This window comes from Balaenoptera ricei, chromosome X, assembly GCF_028023285.1.
Source record: "Balaenoptera ricei isolate mBalRic1 chromosome X, mBalRic1.hap2, whole genome shotgun sequence".
Classification (NCBI taxonomy): Eukaryota; Metazoa; Chordata; class Mammalia; order Artiodactyla; family Balaenopteridae; genus Balaenoptera; species Balaenoptera ricei.
In genome coordinates this window covers 129,073,860-129,091,187 of record NC_082660.1, presented here as the reverse complement: position 1 = coordinate 129,091,187, position 17,328 = coordinate 129,073,860, and positions in this window count along the sequence as shown.

The following is a 17,328-nucleotide window of genomic DNA, read 5'->3' as shown; positions in this document are numbered from 1 at the left end:
ACGATTCTTTTTTTCCCCTATCCTCTTTTTTTTTTTTAACATCTTTATTGGAGTATAACTGCTTTACAATGGTGTGTTAGTTTGTGCTTTATAACAAAGTGAATCAGCTATACATATACATATGTTCCCATATCCCCTCCCTCTTGCGTCTCCCTCCCACCCTCCCTATTCCACCCCTCTAGGTGGTCACAAAGCACCGAGCTGATCTCCCTGTGCTATGCGGCTGCTTCCCACTAGCTATCTATTTTATGTTTGGTAGTGTATATATGTCCATGCCACTCTCTCACTTTGTCCCAGTTTACCCTTCCCCCTCCCCATATCCTCAAGTCTGTTCTCTAGTAGGTCTGTGTCTTTATTCCTATCTTGCCACTAGGTTCTTCATGACCTTTTTTTTTTCTTTTTAGATTCCATATATATGTGTTAGCATACGGTATTTGTTTTTCTCTTTCTGACTTACTTCACTCTGTGTGACAGACTCTAGGTCCATCCACCTCACTACAAATAACTCAATTTCATTTCTTTTTATGGCTGAGTAATGTTCCATTGTATATATGTGCCACATCTTTTCCCTATCCTCTTTAGTCCGGTCTCTTTGCATCTCAAAAGTGAAGCTCTTCAAGGACACGGGCTTTGCTGTTAGAAGTGTGAACCATGTGATTCCTAAATTTCAAAGGTTTCCCTACGATTAGTCATTTTCAACTTTGTGTTCGTATTGTGGAATATTGGCTTAAATAACCAAAGTTCAAGCTCATAGAAAAGAGCGAATTTGAAAGTAATGGAAAGGAATTATTTATAAATATTTAGACAGAGCCTAAAAACAGGCATTTGAACAAGGCGTGCAACATGGTATAAGAAAAAGAAAACGTAGCCAGGGAAGATTCATATAAAGGTAAATTGAAAAGCTGAAAATCTTGAGATATTTTTTTCTCTTTCATATCACAGATATTAATTTTACAGGAGGAAATGCCTTGCTATAGAGGTGGTTTCGTTTTTTACTCGAACTTTTCCTTGGAAACAATTTCAAACTTTAAAAATGTTCTGAGATATGAACAGTATGAGCAAACCAGATACCCTTTACTCAGAGTTCACTTTTGTATTTTATAGTTTACTCCATGTGCTTCATCATTTACTCTCAATCTTTCTGAACCACTTGAGAGTCACTTGTGTGCCTCATGGCCCCTTCTGCTAAATATAAAAGTGTGTATTTCCTAAAAATAAGGATATTCCTGGGGATTTCCCTGGCAGTCCAGGGGTTATGACTCTGCGCTTCCACTGCAGGGGGCGCGGGTTCCATCCCTGGTAGGGACTAAGGTCCCACATGCCCCAGCGTGGCCAAAAAAAAAAAAACTAAGGATATCCTATGGAGATTGTATCTATTTAGTACCAGGGCATCTAGAAGAGCTGGAAGCCACAGCAGTTAACACCTGTTGTTGCAAACCTCACTGTGTTGTATGCTGATTGTTTCTTTCTTTTCATTCGGCCAGGCTTGCTGCTATTGAGGGCAAGGATCACAGCTGATTATCTCTGTACGTGGCACATGGTAGGTGCCTGTGATTTTTTTTTTTTAGTTATATTGGCTAATGGTGGAAGGATTGCAAATATCAATTTTCTTTGCTTGACAAAAATGAATAAATTTTGTTTTTATTAGTAATTTCTAGTTTAACTGCTTTATGATTGGTGAGGGTTGTTTGTAATATTGCTCCTTTGTGAAATTTATTGATGTTTTCTTGTAACTTAATGTCTGATCAGTTTTTGTGAATATGCCATGGGCTATTGAAAAGGTGTGTTCTCTATGATCAGAGTGAAAAGTTGTACATATGTTCATAAATTCTACCTTGTTGGTTATGTTGTTTAGGTCTTCTCTCTCCTTACTGATTTTTTGTCCACTCAATCTGTTTTGTCCTGAGAGTGGAGTACTAAAGTCTCCTATTCTTACTGTATTGCTGTTTCTGACTCCTTGCAATTTCCATGGTTTTTATTTCATTAAGTTTGTTGCTTGCTATTTGGTAATATTCTTAAATGTATCATCATTCTGCATTGTGGCCTTTCATATAAAAAATTGTCCCTCTTTTGTTATGTCTTTTTGCTTTGGGACTTGAATTTACTGCTCTTTTTCTGTTTCCATACTTCTGTTTCCATTTGTCTGGTATACCTTTGCCCCTCTCTTTATAGCCTTTTTGAATCAGCTTGAGGTGTGTTTCTTGAGAGTTGCATTTTGCTCTGTGAGTGAAATTGAAAATTGTCCTCTTTTACTGATTAGGTAAAGCCCATTTAATTTTATGAAGTATCTGTTTATTCTCAATTTTGTCACAATCTTTTATAATTGTGTGTATTTTATTGTATTTGCTATGTTTCTCTATAAAATGTGTATCCTTTGTTCTTTAATTTAACACACACATATTTTAGGGGTTTAGAAAAGTTTCCATTTTTTCTGGTGGTTATCTTTGTGTTTGTACCTTTTTAAATATACATAGTTTCTTGTTTTCTTATTTAACCTATTGATGTCTGGTTTACCATTTTTTATTTGTATCATACCTTTTGTCTATTGGCTATTCTATTTTCATCTCTGCTTTCCTTTATCCCATTTATTGGTTGAATTGCTTTTACTTTGTCAAAACATATAACATTTATATATGAGTCTTTCACTCTCATTTCTCCCAAATTTGTTTTGGTCTTTAAATCTGTATCATCCATCCATCCCTCGATCCACTTACCTAGCTACCTACCAAAATGCTTTACCATCAGTCCTTTTGCTGAATTCTTCCAAATATCTTTTGGTTGAGAGAAGCTTATCTTCTAGTGCAGAAGTTGGCAAGCTTTTTCTCTAACAGGCCAGATAGTAGATACATTAGGCTTTGCAGGCCATACGGTCTCTGTCACAACTGCTGAGCTCTGCTTTTGTAGCACAAAAACTACTATAGACAATAAACGAATGTAGCTGTATTCCCATAAACCTTTATCTATAGACACTGAAATTTAACTTGCATATCATTTTCACAGGTCACAAAATATTGTTATTTTTAAAATTTTCTTTCACCAGTTAAAAAATGTAAAAAACATTCTTATCTCAGTCCCCATACAAAAATAGGACAGGCTAGAAGTAATCTATGGATGTAGTTTGCCAATATTTGTTCTAGTAGATTTCTCAAAAGGAGCTCATGGGTGCAGAATTCCCCAAGGTTTTGTATGTTGAAAAACTGTGTGTGTGTGTGTGTTTAAAAGCCTTGATACTTATTGGGCAATTTTGTTGGATATAAAAGCTCTAGTTCATAATTAATTTCATTGAGTATTTGTAAAATGCTGGTCCATTTTTGCTTTGCTTTATAATATTGCTTTTGAATGTCTGATGCCAGTCGAATGCTTTTGCCTTTGTATGGTACTTAATCTTTTTGCCTGTAGGCCTTGAAGATTTTATCCTCATCTTTGAAATCTTGTAGTTGAAGTAGGCTATATCTCGGAGTTGACTTGTGTATTTTCAATGTGTAGGTAGACATAGGTCTTTTTTATTTCTGGAAAGTTTTCTTGGATTATAATTTTAAGTAACAGTTTTGTTCTATTGCTTATCTTTTTACCAGGACGGCAATAATATGTTATTCCTTCTTTGCTTGTCTTCTATTTCCTTTACTTTCTGTGCTACCCTTTTTACTTTCCTGATCTCATTTTCATTCTATTGGTTGTTTTCTTGATCCTAAATATTCTTCAGTGCATTTTATTAAATTTTACTAAGGTCCATTCTCACTTGAGAACCTTGTAATTTATTCTTCATTTATAATTTTTCTTTATTTATTTATTTATGGCTGTGTTGGGTCTTCGTTTCTGTGCGAGGGCTTTCTCTAGTTGCGGCAAGTGGGGGCCACTCTTCATCGCGGTGCGCGGGCCTCTCACTATCGCGACCTCTTGTTGCGGAGCACAGGCTCCAGATGCGCAGGCTCAGTAATTGTGGCTCACGGGCCCAGTTGCTTCATGGCATGTGGGATCTTCCCAGACCAGGGCTCGAACCCGTGTCCCCTGCATTGGCAGGCAGATTCTCAACCACTGCACCACGAGGGAAGTCCCTATTCTTCATTTATAAAATGTCTTATTTTTTTTCCATTTTTTTCCTGAGTTCAGTCAATTCTTTTAATTTCTTCCTGTGTTTTGCCTATTTCTGTTTTTAGCTTTTGAATTTCTGATTCAAGGTAATTTAAAAAAAAAATGTCACCAAAGTTTTATTTGTGTCTATTTCATTTCATTTGGAGTATTATCCTACATTAACTTTTTTTTTTTTTTTTTGCTTCATGATTGCTTTTCTGGGGTTAGGCTACCTCAGTTATTATGTACTGAATTTAATTTTCTACTTTTTCCTAGAACCCTATGTGAACCATTAATTTTCTTCTTATTCATTTTTGTGGTGTTGTGTGTTTTACAGGATTCCTAGTTTAATGACACACCCTTCTGTCAGAATAACAAAGTCCAGATACTTCAGTGGATTTGTTTGTTTTGGTTGATGGGGAGTGATTGTGTGTTCTCTGATTTTATGGATCTCTTGTCTTGCATGACCCCTAAAATTTTCTCTTTTGCTCCTTTTCAACTTCACCATCCAACTGCCAATGGATGCTTTTCCCTTCCTCTTACCACTTTTCTCTCCAAGAAACTATGAGTTTGGAAGACTGCACCTTCAAATTGCATGTAGTTTTAAAGTCCTCTGTTATCTATGTTCAGACACTTGTTTTTTAGTATTTTCACACTGAGGATGGGTTTACGCTTTCTCACAGTTTTTAGACCCACATTGGATCCTGTTGCTATTTCCTCTCTATTGTCTTTTCTTGGTTTTTGTGTAGGCTTATTTTTTCCTTCCTGTGTTTCTTTTACTGTTTTGGAGGAAACATTGGGAGATGGAGACCTAGGTGGCCTTAGTTGTCTTCAGATGCTTTAGAAGTCCCTAAAAATGGATACACGTTGAAAATAAGGCTTCTTTTATGCTATGAGAGAAGGAAAATTGTTAAAACACAATTTGTATTTTTTTGCAAAGACCACCACTAAAATGCAGCCAAGGTCAAAGAGACCTTAATTATTTCAATTTACGGTAAGACACACCACTATATCTGAGAAGCCTTGAGAAGCCCATAATAGATATTTGTCACACCACTATATCTGAGAAGCCTTGAGAAGCCCATAATAGATATTTGATGACTTAATGGAATCTTTTGAAACTCGAGCTATTTGTCCACATTTGCCTCAGTCTTTTTAACACTGCCAGAAACTTTAAGGTAATGACAGTATGAGTAATTCATGCTGTTGAGTCATGTTCAATTAATGTAATTATAAAACTTAGACTGAGAGTTTTTTTTAAACTCCTGGTAATGTCAAATGATAAACAACTCACCTGAATTGTTAATCATTTGAGAAAAGTTCCTTCAACTATTTTAGTCATACTGGGAATATTAAAGATAAAAAAATGCCTATACTTTACATAGGTGGAATAAAATATCACCAATTAAAATGTTTACTATTCTTATATATAGCAGATAACATGTTACTAGCATCAAATGCCAGACCAAATAAATAATAATTCCCTGATTGTGACTTTAGTGGTTCAATGATGATGTTTACTAAATGATCTGCTTAAACTCTCATAGTTCATTGGGAGCAGACTGAACCCTCACTAAATCAATTAGATTAGAAATTCCAAGAAAGCAGTACAGTTAATGTGCAATTTGTAATTTACATTCTATTGTACTTTAAAGGAGTATTCTGAGCTACCTTTTGCAAAAGTAAAACATAGCTGACAATTATATGTCTTTGAAAGTTCTATATATGATAGATCCTTAAAACAAGAATAAAGAAATTAAGTCAAGATTTGCTCCTGCACAAATTACTTACTAAGAATTTGCTCTTTAAGCGGTTACATTCACTCTTTCCCGCCTAACTGATGATTTATGCAACTCTTGTCTTTTATTTCATTATTTTTTCTTCTAGTTTTATTAGGATATAATTGCCATACAGCACTGTATAAGTTTGAGGTGTACAGCATAATGATTTGACTTACATGCATAATGAAACGATTAACACAGTAATTTTAGTGAATATCCATCACCTCGTATAGATACAAAATAAAAGAAAAAGAAAAAAGTTATTTTTCCTTGTGGTGAGAACTCTTAGGATGTACTCTCTTAACTTTTTTCTTTTAATTTATTTTATTTTTATTTATATATTTTTGGCTGTGTTGGGTCTTCTTTGCTGTGCACGGGTTTTCTCTAGTTGCGGCGAGTGGGGGCTACTCTTTGTTGAGGTGCGCGGGCTTCTCATTGCGGTGGCTTCTCTTGCTGCAGAGCACAGGCTCTAGGTGCGTGGGCTTAAGTAGTTGCAGCATGCGGGCTCAGTAGCTGTGATGCATGGGCTTAGTTGCTCCGCGGCATGTGGGAGATTCCCCGACCAGGGCCCGAACCCGTGTCCCCTGCATTGGTAGGCGGATTCTCAACCACTGCACCACTAGGGAAGCCCTTAACTTTTTCTTAAAATTTATTTATTTTATTTATTTTACTTTTGGCTGCGTTGGGTCTTCTTTGCTGCATGCAGGCTCTCTCTAGGTGTGGCGAGCGGGGGCTACTCTTCATTGTGGTGCGCGGGCTTCTCATTGCAGTGGCTTCTCTTGGTGTGGAGCACGGGCTCTAGGCATGCGGGCTTCAGTAGTTGAGGCATGCAGGCTCAGTAGTTGTGGCTCGCGGGCTCTAGAGCACAGGCTCAGTAGTTGTGGCGCACGGGCTTAGCTGCTCCACGGCGTGTGGGATTTTCGCAGACCAGGGATCGAACCTGTGTCCCCTGCATTGGCAGGTGGATTCTTAACCACTGCACCACTAGGGAAGTCCCTCTCTTAACTTTCATGCATAACATATAGCAAGGTTAATTATATTAATCATGTTGTACATTACATCCCTAGTACTAATTTGTCTTATAACTGGAAGTTTGTACCTTTTGACCACCTTCATGCAATTCCCCCTCCCACCATCCCCCCGCCTCTGGTAACCACAAATCTGATCTCTTTTTCTAGGAGTTTCTTTGTTTTTTGAAGCATAATTGACCTATAACACTATGTTAGTTCCTGAGGCACAGTGTAGTGACTCGATATTTCTATACATTACAAAATGATCACCATGATAAGTAAGTCTACTTACCACCTGTCACCATACAAAGATACTACAGTATTATTGACTATATTCCCCATGCTGTATGTTTCACCCCAGTGACTCATTTATTTTGTAACTGGAAGTTTGTACCTCTTAATCTCCCTTACCTATTTCACTCATCCTCTCACTCCCCTCCCTCTGGCAACCACCTGTTTTCTCTGTATCTGTGACTCTCTTTCTGTTTTGTTATATTTGCTCATTTGTTTGTTTGTTTGTTTGTTTTTAGATTCCACATATAAGTGGTACCATACAGTATTTGTCTTTTTCTGTCTGACTTATTTCACTTGGCATAATACCCTATAGGTCCATCCATGTTGTCGCAAATGGCAAGATTTCATTCTTTTTTATGATGGGTAGTAGTGCATTGTGTATATTTACCATATCTTCTTTATCCATTCTTCTATCAGTGGGCACTTAGGTTACTCCTATATCTTGGCTATTGTAAATAATGCTGCAATGAACATAGGGGTGCATATATTTTTTCTTCTTTTTTTAACATCTTTATTGGAGTGTAATTGCTTTACAATGTTGTGTTAGTTTCTGCTGTATAACAAACATCTTTTCAAATTAGTGTTTTTGTTTTGGAAAAATACCCAGAAGTGGAATTGCTAGATTGTCTGATAGTTCTATTTTTAATTTTTTGAGGAACCTCCATACTGTTTTACATAGTGACTGTACCAATTTACATTCCCACCAACAGTGCATGAGGGTTCCCTTTTCTCCACATCCTTGCCAACACTTGTTATTTGTTCTCTTTTTGATAAATAGCCATTCTGACAGGTGTGAACTGATATCTCATTGTGGTTTTGGTTTGCATTTCCCTGATGATTAGTGATGTTGATCACCTTTTACATATGTCTGTTGGCTATCTGTATGTCTTCTTTGGAAAAATGTCTATTCAGCTGTCCACAGGGGGACAGGGCCACGTCCCAGGTTAGCTGGCTGTAGGATCTGAGGGTTCCAGGGCTGGCACCGGCCCGCTGGTGAGTGGGGCCAGTGACCAGGACCACTGGTTGTGGGTCTGGGGCTGGGTCCAAGGTTGGCTGGTTGCAGGGCCTGGGAGTCCTGGGGCTGGTGCCACATGCTGATGAGTGGGGCCGGTTCCCAGGGCAGCTGGGTGCGGGGTCTTTGGGATCCTGGGGCTGCCCCCTGCCCACTGGTGGGCAGTGCCATGTCCTGGGGCGTCTTGCTGGGGGACCTGGTTGAGCCTGGGGCTGGTGTAGGCCTTCCGGTGGGCAGCACTGGGTCCCCATGCAGCTGGCTGCTCAGCCTGTGGAGGTCCTGGGACTGGTGCAGACCAGCTGGTGGGTCCCCATCACTAATAGGCTAGAGGGAGGACCCCAGAATGGTGCTTGCCAGTACTAGTGTCTTTGTGGTAGAATGAGCTCCTGAAAAATGGCTTCTGCTAGTGTTTGTGTCTCCAGGGGCAGTTGCAGTTGCCTCCTGCCTCTCGGGGAGGCTCTCCAAGATCAGCAAGTGGGTCTGACCCAGGCTCCTTTCAAATTACTGCCTCTGTGCTGGATCTTGGAGCATGCGAGATTTTGTATGCACCCTTTAAGAGCAGAGTCTCTGTTTCCTACAGCCCTCCAGCTTTCCCATATGCAAGTTCCGCTGGCCTTCAAAGCCAGACATTCAGGGGTCATCTGCGTGGTGCAGGACCTCCAGGCTGAGGAGCCTGATGTGGGGCTTGGACCCCTTGCTCTTTGGGGAGAACTTCTGCAATTGTGATTATCCTCCCATTGGTGGGTTGTCTACCTGGGTGTATGGGTTTTGACTATATCACGTCTACATCCCTCCTGCCCATCTTGTTATGGTTCCTTCTTTATATCTTTAGTTGTGGAAAATCTTTTCTGCTAGTCTTTAGGTTGTGCTCATCCATAGTTGCTTCATAAATAGTTGTAATTTTGGTTTGCCTGTGGGAGGAGGTGAGTTCAGGGTTCTATTCTGCCATCTTCAATGCTCTTGTCTTTTAAAAACTTATCTAGTGTACTCAAATTACAACACCTTCAACTTCAAGAAGCTTTATCTCTACTACACTTCAGTTATGCATAAGCAATCTCACGCCTTAAATATCATTATCACTTCGAAATGCTCCATTTTCAGGTTCTCAAACTGAAGTCCAGACATTCTGTTTTCTCAAATCTCCTGCTGTCTCACTTGCACTGAGTATCCACAAGGCCTTGGGCTCCCAGTGATGTCCAGCCCCTTTCCTATTCTCTCCAAACCATTACTTAGTTCAGATTCGTTTGTCACCTAGAGCAGCCTGGACCCCTGCATAGGCTCTTTCAGTAGTGTCCCTGCTGCTATTCCAGGATCCCTTGCCTCTTTGACCTGTAATTGTAACCGTACCCTTTTCCACTGTGGTCAACCCCAGACAGGTCCTAGCCTGACACTCAGACCCCTACACTGGCTTCACTGTTGACTCCATTGTCTAACATCAGCTGAGCCCTCTTTTGTGTTGTTTATTTATTGGCTCCCTCTCTTGTTCCACCACACTTTCTCTTCTACTTCTCCACTGTTTTCAAGCCTCCTAACCTACTTTTTTACAATGTCATATCTCACTATTCTTTTATTATACTTCTGCTTCAATCAAACTGTGCTGTTCGCCAATGCTGAAATAATCCATAGACTTTCCCATCGCCATGCTTTCCCTCTTGTTCTTTCCTCAGCCTGCATTAGTCACCCTTATCATCACTGTCAAAAGCCTATAAATCCTTCAAGGTCCAGCTAAAGTGTTCCCTTATTCATAATGTCTTCCCTGGACTCCTCACTCAAAAAAACTTTGCATTTCTATAAAACTTTGTTTATACTTCTCATATGGTATTTTTGTTATTGGACCTTACAGCTGATGATTTTGTTTGCCATAGGTATCATTCAACACTGCTATGAGCCTCTTGAGGGCAAAGATGATAATCTGGTTTTTCTTTGTATCCTTAGCACATAATTTAAGGTATGACACATGCCAGATATTTATTAATAAAAAGAAAAAATAGCAAATCATGATGATTTTAAAGCCTACTGCATTAGTCTAGCAAACAAATAATGGTGACGTGAACAAGGGGAGTAGTGGTCGGTATCTGCTCCATTCTGATAATTCTAAAAATATATCTACACATTGAGGAACACAAATTGTCGGGCTAAATTATAGAAAAATACTAGTTAACGTGATCTACAAAGAGCCAGCACCCTGTGTGCTAAATCTTTTGTATCTCATTCTCTAGCGTGCTTTCCCTTGTTGTCTCCCATATAGCTATATTGACTTGCTTGTAGGCATTCATGCATGCATACACTCATTCATTTGTTCATTCAGTATTTATTGAGCACCTACTCTGTTCCAAGCATTTTAAGTATTGGGGCTATATTTGTCAAATGGGACATATAAAGCCTTTGCTCTAATGCTAGCTTCCACTTTAGTTTGGAGAGACACAAAGTAAAAGGAAATAGTAATAAGTTATTAAGTAAATAAATCAATAAATATTTTCCAAGTATTAGTGCTATGAAGAAAATGAAGCTTTGGCATGTGTTAGAAAGTGATGGTGTGGGAAGGCAATGTTAGATAGGGTTGTCAGGAAAGATATCTTTGTGGAGATGACATTGTAGCTGAGACCTGTGTGACAGAAAAGAACCAGCTCTGAGGAGGTGGGAGGAAGTGTTTTTCAGACAAAGGGATGACTGTGTGCAAAGGTCCTGAGGCTAAAACAAGTCTGAAGTGGTCAAGTAACTCCTGTGTGCTAAATACTGTTTTTAGGACCTCAGGACATTGTGATAAAGAAGGCAGGTCTACTCTCAAAAGGTGTGATGTGAAGATTGGGCAATAGGCAAATAACAGGAGCACGAATGAGTGAACCAGTTTATTTCAGATAAAGATAATGCTGTAAATAAAATGGGTGATGTGAAATAGGATGCAAAGGATAAATATTAGTATTCACTTTCCACAAATGAGAAAACTGAGACTAAGAAAAGTTAAAATTGCATTGGTCTTATTTTAGAGGTGTCAGAGTCTTTAAAGCTGGGTCTGAGTTAATGCTCTGTGGGCTTTCCATGGCAGCACTGGCCTTTCTGATCTCAGTCTTCTTTTGAGGAACTCCGCTCACATTGATCTATATCCTTCCTGTAGCTCTTTCCACTTTTTTCCAGTTACCTTTTAATTCCATAAGTAATACATTCTCCTTGTTAATAAATAAGTAAATAAGTATTATAAATATTTAATATTAATCTTTCTAGAACATTTCTTATGTACTGAAATACTCTGAAAATGTAGCAGTTTTGTATGTGTTATTTTCACATAAATGGTACTGTAGTCCACATATGTTATGGAACCTGTTTTTTCATTCAATGCGTCTGGAGGATATATGCATATTTATCCATTCCTCTATTGGTGAACATTTAAGTTATTGACAATTTTTAGCTAATACACAGATGCTGTATATTTCTGTCATGCAAGTGTGCTAGAATTTCTCTAGGTTAGAGACTAAGAAGTACAATTTCCCCCCCAGGGAAAACTCCTATATCCTGGCTCCTCAGAGCTATCCGAGAGGCTGTCTCCCAGGCTCTAGTAAGGTCCCTGAATAAAACATAACTTGCAACTTTTAGATTGTGCATTTTTCTTCAGTCAACAGAAGAAAGTCCTAGAATTATATGTATTCAGATCAGTCCCTTTGGAAGCTTTCTTTTATGAGCAAGCTTTCCTTGTATACACATGGATCTACTTACAGCCTTGAGCAAAGCCAGAAACTGGAGCCCTCCTTTCTCTCTCTCTCACTAGTCTCTCTACCTTTTATCCCCTTTATCGTCCTTCTTCCTTATTCTGTCTCTTCCTTTTCTGTCCTCCTACACCTAATCCTTATCCCCTCTAGCCCAACCCTGCATTCCCTGCTTGCTTTTTTCCTGGGCTGAGAGTTGCTGAAACTGAACAACTGAACCTTAATCAAAATATTCATGCATTTGACAGATACACCTTTAGAAATTTGCATGATATCACAACAGTACACGTGGTCCTATTTTTATATCGCCCTAAGATTTCAAGATAGACTTGGATCATTTCCATCACACATGCCAAGTTGTCCCCCCTCTCTTACGCTCACATTCTATGAAGATCACTCATTCCATTTATTGCCTTCATCACAGGGACATGAGTCATAAAAGTAATGAGACAGATGACTAGGGAACAACATATTAGCAATAATAATGACACTAATTCCACTCCAGAGAAAGCACAATCCAAGAAAGAATTTTCTCTGCCCACATATGTTGTTTATAGGCTAAGGAGTTTAACTGTCTGAATAACAAGGAAAATAGGCAACTAGAATTACATAGTAGTGCTTTTCATCCAAGTTGTCCAAAAGCTTTATAAACCTGGATTTACCTAATGCCATAGAGCAGGCATAGGCAAACTATGGCACACAGGCCAAATCTACCCCATTGCCCAGTTTTGTAAATAAAATTCTACTGGAAGACCAACACCATTTGTTTTTGGTATTAATTATGGCTGTTTTCTTGCTACAGTGGCAAGGTTGAGTAGTTGGAATGGAGATTGCCTTATGGCTCCCAAAGCCTAAACTATATACTGTTTAGGCTTATATAAACTGTATATGAATTTATATAAACTATGTATAAACTATCTGGCCCTTTACAGATGCAGTTTGCTGACCCCTGCCTGCCCTATAGAAAGAGCAGAATGCAGTGATAATTCAGTAACTGTTCCAAGAAGGCATGGATCCACAGAGTCCCTTTTATCTAGCAGAACTGAGCCACACAGCTGTTTATCTAGCTAGTCCCTCTTTCTTTCCCCTATCTCCTGCCTCTAATCCTTCATCCATTTTACACTGCCAGAATCATCTTAGGAAAATATTGGTTTTGTTGGTTCATTTTTGCCAGAACTCCTCTGTATCACTTTTAAGACCCTCTGTTATTGCGCTTTTATTGAAACTGATTCCTTCTGATTCTCCAACACAGTCTCCTTGTTCAGGTAGGTTAGTAATCCGAACGTACCCTACAGAGACTGTGGTGAGGTCCTGCTTCTATGCATCTGCCCAAGTTGTCTTCCCTCTTGGAACGTCCTTCTTGCTCTCTTATGTAAATCATACCTGTTCTCTAAAATCCAACTCCAAATCCCACTTCTGTATGACTCTTAGCAACCCAGCCTATAGAAATTGATCAATTCTGAGGACCATTCTTGCAACATATGGCTTCTAGTAGCCTTATAGATGCCAATCGATATTGTTTTTAGAGTCTCTTGTTCTGTTCTCCTTTACATCTATGTTTTAACTTGATAGAAATATCTATCATCCTATCTCCTTTGCTATCATTGCTCTAAACAAATGAAAGCTAAGTGTCTATTTTCACTTGGAGATATTTTAGTGACAATAACTAGGTAGTATTTTTCTAGAAAAGCAGAACATATTGTGAGAAAAAAAAAGTCTTTCTTGTCAGCCTAGCAACTTCCTCCTGCCTCTCTAAAAATTCATTTCCCCAGTCCATACTTAAGTCAGAATTGCTAAGAAGAAAAATGCCACTAAAATGAGAAGGAAATCGAATGAACCATGCACATTAACATTTTCAGAATTAGATGGATAGTAAAGAACATCAATCCAATTGAGTACATTTTTAGGAAGTCATGATTTCCTAGGTCTAAATATGACCAGAATATCTTGAAAAACAAATTGGTACATAAATGTGCTGTCAGTAAGATTCTATTTTTTCCTCACTTCCACAGTACTGTTTCTTAAGCCCAAGTTGAATATTTCACTATGGCAACATGAAGTAAATTACCCAGCATCAGATTGAAATGGAAAAATTCTAACATATATATGGTACAGGAAGCCAAGCTATCACTGTAAGTGCTCAAGAGCAAGATCTTTTGTTGACTGTTTGCTGTTTCCGGTTTCTGTGAAAAAATAATCTCTCAGCTCAAGGCTTGTCCTGCCTATTCATCTCCTCTGCTATCTCATTAACTACAAGCCACCTCTACTCTGACCTTTCTTTATGTCCATGTGTTGCCGACTAAAGTTTTATTTGTTATTATTCAGAAACTCAGATTAACTGAGGGTCTTGTATTTTATTCGGCAGCCCTACCCTAAACCGTTCACTTCGCCAGGTTCCTGTTGCTGAGAGTGGGTAACACAGTACAAGGCTCCTCCCCTCCAGCCAGGCACCCAAGCCAGAAACCGGGAAGACATACTAGATATTAGACTCTTCCCTCTCAGCATCCTCTCCATCACTAAGTCACATCCATACAATGAACTTGCTATCACTAAACATTAGTCCCTCTCCATTCTTAATGTCACCGCCCTAGATTCAGCCCTCGTCAACTTCTGCCTGGATCTTTGTAGTAACTTCCTGAGTGGTCTTCATGCTTCTCCTCTTGTCTTTTTTATATTCATCTCTATCTGCTCCCTGCCTGTCTCGCCAACCTTTTCCCTTACCCAACCTCCCGTACCTCCCTTGCATGTTGTTTTCCAGCCATGCTTGTTGTTGGAACGTGCCATCTTATTTCTCCTCTCTGCCTTGATTCCAGTGATCTAGAATCAACACTCTCCCCCATGCCTGCCTAAACTCTGCCCCACCTGCTGAGCACTTACCTTTTAAGACTCAAAGGTCTCTACAACTAAAAGCTGTTTCTTTATTTCTTTTTTCTTTCTTTTTTTTTTAACATCTTTATTGGAGTATAATTGCTTTACAATGGTGTGTTAGTTTCTGCTTTATAACAAAGTGAATCAGCTATTCATATACATATATCCCCATATCTCTTCCCTCTTGCGTCTCCCTCCCTCCCACCCTCCTTATCCCACCCCTCTAGGTGGTCACAAAGCACCGAGCTGATCTCCCTGTGCTATGTGGCTGCTTCCCACTGGCTATCTATTTTATATTTGGTAGTGTATATATGTCCATGACACTCTCTCACTTTGTCCCAGCTTACCCTTCCCCCTCCCCATATCCTCAAGTCCATTCTCTAGTAGGTCTGCGTCTTTATTCCCATCTTGCCCCTAGGTTCTTCATGACCATTTTTTTTTTTAGATTCCATATATATGTGTTAGCATACAGCATTTGTTTTTCTCTTTCTGACTTACTTCACTCTGTATGACAGACTCTAGCAGACTCTAGGTCCATCCACCTCACTACAAATAACTCAACTTTATTTCTTTTTATGGCTGAGTAATATTCCATTGTATGTATGTGCCACATCTTCTTTATCCATTCATCTGTCGATGGACACTTAGGTTGCTTCCATGTCCTGGCTATTGTAAATAGAGCTGCAATGAACATTTTGCTACATGACTCTTTTTGAATTATGGTTTTCTCAGGGTATATGCCCAGTAGTGGGATTGCTGGGTCATATGGTAGTTCTATTTTTAGTTTTTTAAAAGGAACCTCCATACTGTTCTCCACAGTGGCTGCACCAATTTACATTCCCACCAACAAGAGGGTTCCCTTTTCTGCACACCCTCTCCATAAAAGCTGTTTCTTATTAGTGTGCACTTCTTCAGTTAATGGATGAGGCTTCACTGCACATCTTCTCCCCTACACTGAGCCTTTTTAAAAACACAGTGAAGTGGGTTAGTGTTAATTTGTCAGGGGAAACCACAGTGGTAGATGGCTTTATAGGGCACATGCTGCTTTGTCCATGTAACAAAGTTATCACTGCCAAAGACGGAGTGCCTTTTTGCCAGGGCTTAGTTCAGGAGCTAGGGAATCAGCTTATGGTCCAAGGGCCAGGCTAGGCTAATTCAGGAGAAGGGACGGGATAGTAAATTGGGGGGAAAATTCCTCTTGTTCACATTTACTTTGGTTTTTGTCATGTCTTGTTTTATATTAATTAATTAAGACATTTATTTATCTACTTACTTGGAACTGGGAACCTAGACCACTATTTGAGGAAAGCTGAAAAATCATGAGAAATTGAGGTAGCTACCCAACCCTGTGTTAATAAAATAACTGCCAGTGTGTATAGCATGGAAGAGAAATCCATCGTTTTTGTAGGGTGTATGGTTACAAAATTCTGTAGACAGTTATATAAGAAAGAAGTAGGCCAATTTACAGAGGTCAAAGGAAAGTCACCCCTAAGATTTTAAAAGCAGCTACCTTTAGTTGGAAACGTGGCTTACTTAAAAAAAAATTAACCCTTAAAATAACTTACTGCTATTTTGTATGTCCTCTACTAAGCACCTTTAAATGTTGGTTTCCGCTGACAACCTTTTAAGAATTAAGTCATAGGTGTATGCTCTATTCCCTAATAAGGCTTTTGGATAACATTTAAAACAATGGTTCTCAATCTTGGCTGCACATTAGAATCACAAGGGGAGTGTTTAAAAAGCAATATTACCTTGGACCCACCCCCAGAAATTCTAATTTAATTGGTCTGGTGTGAGACCCCTGGCAATGGCATTTTTTCAAAGACCCCCAAGGTGATTTATGTGCAGCCAGGTAGAGAAGCACTGATGAAGTTTAATAATTGACCTCTTTTACTCAGGTTTCACCTTTTACTTTATATAAAATGTACCCATTCCAAGAACAGTCTGAGCGAGATGCAAGGCTGCAGGCTGGTTGCATGTAGGAGCAGCACATGCTTCTCCCGTGGCTGCTCCTCTTCAATCAAGCGTCTGAGTACTCAGAGTCCATAGCCCACAACCCAGATAGCTGAAAGTTCTGTGTCACACACATGGAACACACTGCCCATACATCTTCAGCCTCATAAGGGGCTGGAAGTCTTGACCTTATATATGGTACTAAAAGGTAGTTGCTCTTTTAAATCCTGAGAAGGATGCTTTAAGGAACAAATAGACTTGGAATTCAACCATGCTGCTCTTACTCAGAAATGTAATACATTTCCAAAGGATGAATGGATTCCAAAGTTATTCAATAATTACACTTGCATAGAGCCACAATTTATAGAATTTTATAGAATGTTTCTCTCATCCTACCATTTCACATCAAATAGTGCCAGTCTGAAACAGGAATTTGATCTCTTAGGATTTTATGTCCAGTAACTGAAAGCCCCAGGGCATCCTGCATAGGGGTGCTGTGGAAAGAATGTCTTCATCTTTTGTAAAAGTTATGAAGGAATTATGGGAGTTACTACTGACATTAAACATCATATGTAGGAGGTAGTACATTTTATGATTTATAAATTGACCTATAAATAGCAGTAGGAAAAACAGTCTAG